Here is a 6,743-nt window from a genome sequence, read left to right on the forward strand (position 1 = left end):
TACTTCTTCCTGCACAGAAATCCATATAACTAACATATTGAGAATTAACATATAGAATTAAACCATTTCACCTTACAAGCATATTTATTGTTTGGTTGAACATGTTACAGACCACAATTAAGTCTAGTTCTTACAATTTATTGCTTAACTTAATAAATGTGTTTTCCCCAAATTTATTACAAACTCCAAGTGTTAGTGTCTAAGACGCTATGTAACACTTCTGTATTCCTATTGTATAATTTATCCCAGCATTGACACCGTATTCTGCACTGCTTCTTCAAAAACAAAACATGTTTGCTATGATTCTAACCAAATAGTGTCTAGACATCAAAAGAAAGTTTTCTCTAATCTTTCCACCTTTTCAAATACTCAGAGAATTTACTGGAGAGGCAGAGAAGAAAACGAGATCAAAGTTTTAACATTTTTTAAAACTATATGTTCCCATTTCTTGACAGATAAAGAGACAATGAATAAGATCTGCATCCTGTGATCAATAGAAATGTAGAGGTTTGAGTTTTATTATTTTTCTTGTGCTTGCCTTTAAAAAATAAATAGCGCTTGCCAATGACTTCATTACACCCAGCACTTCAAGGTAAACATAACAGAATTCTACTTTTCTGGCACACTGTGATGGCATGGTCTTCTTGGTAAGTAAAAGATGACATTGAATTAAAGAACTTATTTCTTTATAGGAACTCAGTTATAGCCTTCTCTGGTATTTTCCCGAATCAAATCCAGGACTACATCTTGTGTTAAAATTCTCATATACTCCCTTGGCACGGAGATAAAGAAACGCTTCTCTGCCTCCCTCTTTGATTTTCCTCTTCAACCAGGTTAAAATCCAACCCAGGATTTTTAACAAACACAGCTGTATATAAAAAACAATTGCTAGAAGACAACAGAATTCTTGACTTGAATAACAATTAAAAAAACAAAAACTGCTCGAATACCCAAATGCTGCCAAGTTCTCCAATCTTCTGAAGCCACTCTTTTCATGTAATATCCAACTATAAAATGATGTAAATCACCATTACTTATACGATGCAAAGTCCAGCACCCTCCCTAAAAATCCAAGGATTCCTGGGGTGGGGGTCTGTGGCTGCAGACGTGAAATCTCATCCCCAAATACATCCCTCACTGATTCTCTATCCCCTTATCATCATATGTCCGAAAGCTGCTGACCTCTTATCTCCCCTACTTTGTGGCCCTCCATCCCCCCTGCCCCATCTAGCACTCTTCCTCCTTGATTCCCCAAAGTGCCAGTAACACATGGAGTATGGAGTTCAAGGAAGTCATGTGGAATCAAACGAAGCCAAAACGAGGTGTGGAATTAAACTGGAGAAATAAATGAATGTATGTAGCAAAACAGAAACAGACTCACAGATATAGAAAACTAGTGGTTACCAGCTGAGGGAGGGAAGCGGGGAGGGACAAAGGTAGGGGATTAAGAGATACAAACTACTATGTATAAAATAAATAAGCTACAAGGATGTATTGTACAGCACAAGGAATATAGCCAATATTTTATAATAACTTTAAATTGAGTATAATCTATAAAACTTTTGAATCACCATGTTGTTACCTGAAGCTAATATAATACTGTAAATCAACTACGCTTCAATTAAAAATTTTTTAATTAAAAAAATAATAAAATGTTGCACCAAGAAAAAAAAAACAAACAGGAGAAATGTCAAACCAATAAGCCCAAAAGTGACAATGAAGACAGAGGTGTAGCTCAGAAATTATAAGAGAGATGGCCTCTGCCTTCACGGAATATATATACAGTCTATTGGGGCATTTTGAAACATACTTGAGCACCATTTACGCTTAAGCTGGGGCCTTTGTTACACACTTAATGTCTTTCTATGATGGTGTTTTTTCCTTTAATGAACCCAATGATCAGAGATCTGTCAAAGTAAATAGGAAGCCAGAGAGTAATCAGGTAGCTAGTGGTGTGTTTTATAATTGGCCAGGTGATTGAAGACCTGTCTTGAGTGAATAACTGGACAGGAAGTGGCCAGGGAGGGATAATGTTTTCAGAGGATCTGTGGGAGAGCTGTATTTTCCATTGTCTTAATACTTGCCAATCATTACACATCTGTCAGTAAGAAGAGAGTTTGTTCAGCCCGTTCAGTGCACCTGTGTGATCATATTCTAATTCCCAATCAGAGTTCACTTGCTCTAGAGGAAGCCATTTCCAAATGAAGTGTTACTATTTCATCCTCCTGGTTTTATTCCTTGGTTTTTAGGGCCAAAGAAGTGCTGCTCAAAGGGTAAAATTTTCTGAAATATCCAGTGAGCTGAAAATTCAAATAAGTGCTGGATCCTAATTATAAATAGAAAGAATGGTAAAGAAAGTACATCTGAACATTGGATAATAGAAATATGTAATCAGAGTTGGGAATACAGATGTAGAAATAGGCAAGACTGTCAAAAAAGAATCTTCCAGGCACCTTTGTAATCTACTTAGATATTTCAGTATTTGACCTTGAAACAACTTCTGGCAAGTTGGATGGCATAATTTCCTAATGAATAAATCCATTAGCCCAATGACCCTCACTTGGCATTTTCAAAGAAATTTACTGCCGGTAGTGATAAGGTTTCGAACACTAAAAGCTGCCTGGCTGATGAAAATCCTGTTTGAAAAAAAAAAAAATCTAGGCAGATTTCACACAGGAGTTCCACCAGATACACTCACACACCCATACTGTTAAAGTGCATTAAGGTCTCAGGATATCATGGGTATTACAAATTCTATTTCTTCTATGAAAATATTTTTAATCCAGCAAAAATGTTTTGAGACCTACTATGTACAAGGCATATGCTAGGTGCTTAGGGGAGCATAGAGAGGAATAAGAGAATCCCTTCTTCCTTCTAGTAACAGATAAGACAATTAGGCAAATAACTAAATACTAGAGATAAAAATACCCTACTGGGAGAGCTCAGGGAAAGAAGCAATTGATTCTTCTTTTTTTTTAAATTAATTAATTAATTAACTTATTTATTTATTTTTGGCTGCGTTGGGTCTTTGTTGCTGGGTGCGGCCTTTCTCTAGTTGTGGCAAGCAGGGGCTTCTCTTCCTTGCGGTGTGCGGGCTTCTCATTGTGGTAGCTTCTCTTGTTGCGGAGCAAGGGTTCTAGGCTCGCAGACTTCAGTAGTTGTGGCTCACGGGCTCAGTAGTTGTGGCTTGTGGGCTCTAGAGCACAGGCTCAGTAGTTGTGGCACACGGGCTTAGTTGCTCTGCAGCATGTAGGATCTTCCCAGACCAGGGGTCAAACCTGTGTCCCCTGCATTGGCAGGCTGATTCTTAACCACTGTGCCACCAGGGAAGTCTAAAGCAATTGATTCTGACCAACAGGCTTAGGGGAGGCTTAATTGAGGTGACAACTGATTCATAGAAACCAAATTAAGCCACATCCTTTGTGGAATCAAACTTGAAACCACATCCTTTAGCTGGATTTAATACACGGTGGGAAACCTGTTTAAAGATTATCCTACAAAGGGAGAAATGTTATTAATGAAACAAAAGAGTTTTCGGCCATGTCATCACAAATCACACAAACTAAAATGCTATCACTGAATAATATCTGTCCTCATGGGAACTGCAACGTGTTACAAACGTATATTTAATTCAAGAAGGACAACGTCATGACTCTTAGTTGTAGAAAGACATTTTGAACAGTGGCTAACAGAGCAGGAGGACATAAACATTCTATTGCTAGAAAGATATGCCGTAGAGTAGAACAGGAGTAGTTTGCTTGGCTTAAACATGACTGTGATGCACTCTTCTCCCAAGACTATCAATTATTTTGCTTTTATTCCACAAATACCTAGTAGGCCTTTGATTACTAATGTACAGTTGTCCCTCGGTATCCACAGGGGATTGGGGAACCCCACCCACACCCCACAGTTACCAAAATCAGAGGATGCTCAAGTCCCTTATATAAAATAGCATAGTGGGACTTCCCTGGTGGCACAGTGGTTAAGAATCCACCTGCCAATGCAGGGGACACGGGTTCGATCGCTGGTCTGGGAAGATCCCACATGCCGCAGAGCAACTAAGCCCGTGGGCCACAACTACCGAGCCTGTGCTCTAGAGCCCGCGAGCCACAACTACTGAGCCCGCGTGCCACAACTACTGAGCCTGCATGCCACAACTACTGAAGCCCGCACACCTAGAGCCTGTGCTCTACAACAAGAGAAGCCACTGTAATGAGAAGCCTGCACAGCAATGAAGACCCAATGCAGCCAAAAATAAATAAATAAAATAAATAAATTTATTTTTAAAAAATAGCATAGTATTTGCATATAACCTATGCACATCCTCCTGTACACTTTAAATCATCTCTAGATTACTTATAATAGCTAATACAATGTAAATGCTATGTAAATAGTTGTAAATACAATGTAAAAGCTATGTAAATACTTGCCAGTGTACAGTAAATTCAAGTTTTGCTTTTTGGAACTTTCTGGAATTTTTTTCTCTGAATATTTTTCATCCACTGTTGGTTGAATCCACAGATTTGGAAACTGTGGATAAGGAGGGCTAACTGTAAGCATGCATTTTAATCCCAGAAAGGAAACTGTTTGAAGAACAGCACTAATCTTTGAACTCCTTGAGGGCAGGGACTATATGCTGGTTAGCATAGATCAATATGGCAGTGCTTGATGACCCCTTAGGTAAACTGACAAAATTGCAAATTCGTAAAACTATCAAAAACCACAATTCTAAGTACCAGCAAAGCAAAATGGACTCTTAATTGTCAGTTAACTCTTACACATCCTACCAGACTTGCAAATTTAAATATTATAGCCATATTTTTCAAAATAAAAGAAAGCCAGTAGAAAAATTATGGAAGAATCCACATAAAGTAATCTGATATATACCATGGGCCTATATTTTCAGTTTAACCACAGGTATTTGATCAGAATGAAGTGGAAAGCTAGATGATCAAGGATCTGTTTAAATTTTTTTAAAATCATATCAGAAATATTTTAATAATAAATATGATGAGAGAATGCAGAACATTTTTCGAGTAGGTCAAAACTAGAGCACAAATGAATTTAGGAACAAAATCTAATGAAATGAGTATATCTTGACTTGGTTAAATTTATTTGAAGTCTTTTGCAGTTCAAGTATTTAGAAATACTTCCTGTTTAGTAAAATTTTAATCCTTTTATTCATTTGAGAAATGTTTACTAAACAGCTACTTAGTACTAGGCATTGGGTGTACAGTAGTGACCAAGACAGGCACTGTTCATCTTTTTGAAGCCAGGGCCAGCTTATCCATTAGGCATGGTGAACACAGTGCCTAAGACCCACAATACTTTTTAGGGGTCTACAAAATATTTTAATTTCCTTTAGGATGAGAAGGAAAAAAATGAATATAATCCTGGCTGGATTGTATTAGTCTTTATACTAATGCAGTCATAAAATATAATTTTAATATTTGTTATGGAGAAAGAGGCCCACAAAGGCAAAAGTTGCTAGGATGGGCCTATGGGGAGTTTACATTCTATTAAAAGAGACTGGCTAATAATTACATAAAGTAGACTGTAAAAAGTGCTGAGATCAGGGTAAATGCAGGGCGCGCGATGGGAACCCATCTTGAGAGTCATGGAAAGTTTCTCAAAAGCCTCAACAGAAACATGAAAGATGATAAGAGTAGGAAAGGAAATGTACAGGAGCAAGAATATGCATAGATCTGAGCAGTGTGCTCTGCACTCCTGGGGATCTGTCTCTTGCTTCAACAGTGTTTGGATGGAACAGAGACAGGGACAGCCCCTTCCTCCAGCCTCCGATCACCCTCCAACCTTTTTTCCAGTCGCAACCTTCAGAACCAGCAACTCAGCTATCCTCGGCCTCCAGGACAAGCCAACATTATTTTTTGAACTTAGCTCCTTATTACCCTTCAACCATGAGCTCCCAGATTCATCAGAATTATTCCATTGAGGTGGAGGCCGCAATCAACCGCCTAACCAACATGCATCTGTGTGCCTCCTGCACTTACCTCTCTCTGGGCTCCTATTTCCACCAGGACGATGTGGCTCTGGAGGCCACTTTTTCCATGAATTGGCCGAGGAGAAGCTCAAGGGTGCCCAGCATCTCTTGAAAATGCAAAACCAGCACGGCGGCCGTGCCTTCCTCCAAGACGTGCAGAAGCCTCCCGAAATGAGCAGAGTAAAACCCAGGACGCTATGGAAGCCATCCTGCTCATGAAGAACCTGAACCAGGCGCTTTTGGATCTGCATGCCCTGGGTTCTGCCCGCGCAGATCCCCAACTCTGTGACTTCCTGGAGCGCCACTTCCTGGAGGAGCAGGTGAAACTCATCAAGAAGATGGGCGACCACCTGACCAACCTCCGCAGGCTGGCTGGTCCGCAGGCTGTGCTGGGCGAGTATCTCTTTGAAAGGCTCACCCTTGAGCAAGAACAGGAGTCTCTGAAGTCCAGCGGCCTCTGAGGAGCTCCTCTGGCGTCAGAGCTTCTGCCTGAAGCCCTGCTCTGCAGCCACTAGGCAGCTTTTTAACCGCCCTGGAGCCCTCTCCCAAGCCTTGGAACAAATGGAAACAATAACGCTTTTTGCAGAAGAAAAAATAAATAAATGTGCACAGGTATGAAAGTAAGAGAGGTGACGGTGAGTGGGAAGAAGGCCAAGTACCTCCGTAAGTTTAGAGCAGTGGTTCTCAACTCAGGGCAATCTTGCCTCCCAGAAGACATTTGGTAATTCCTGGAGACATTTTT

General features: G+C 39.9%; 1 pseudogene; it reads left to right on the top strand.

Annotated features, from left to right (window-relative positions):
- The first annotated feature begins 4,655 nt into the window (after positions 1 to 4,655).
- On the top strand, positions 4,656 to 6,462 carry LOC114905841 (annotated as a pseudogene).
- The last annotated feature ends 281 nt before the right edge of the window (positions 6,463 to 6,743 follow it).

This window comes from Monodon monoceros, unplaced genomic scaffold (assembly GCF_005190385.1).
Source record: "Monodon monoceros isolate NGI ecotype Baffin Bay Population unplaced genomic scaffold, NGI_Narwhal_1 Super_Scaffold_22, whole genome shotgun sequence".
Lineage (NCBI taxonomy): Eukaryota > Metazoa > Chordata > Mammalia > Artiodactyla > Monodontidae > Monodon > Monodon monoceros.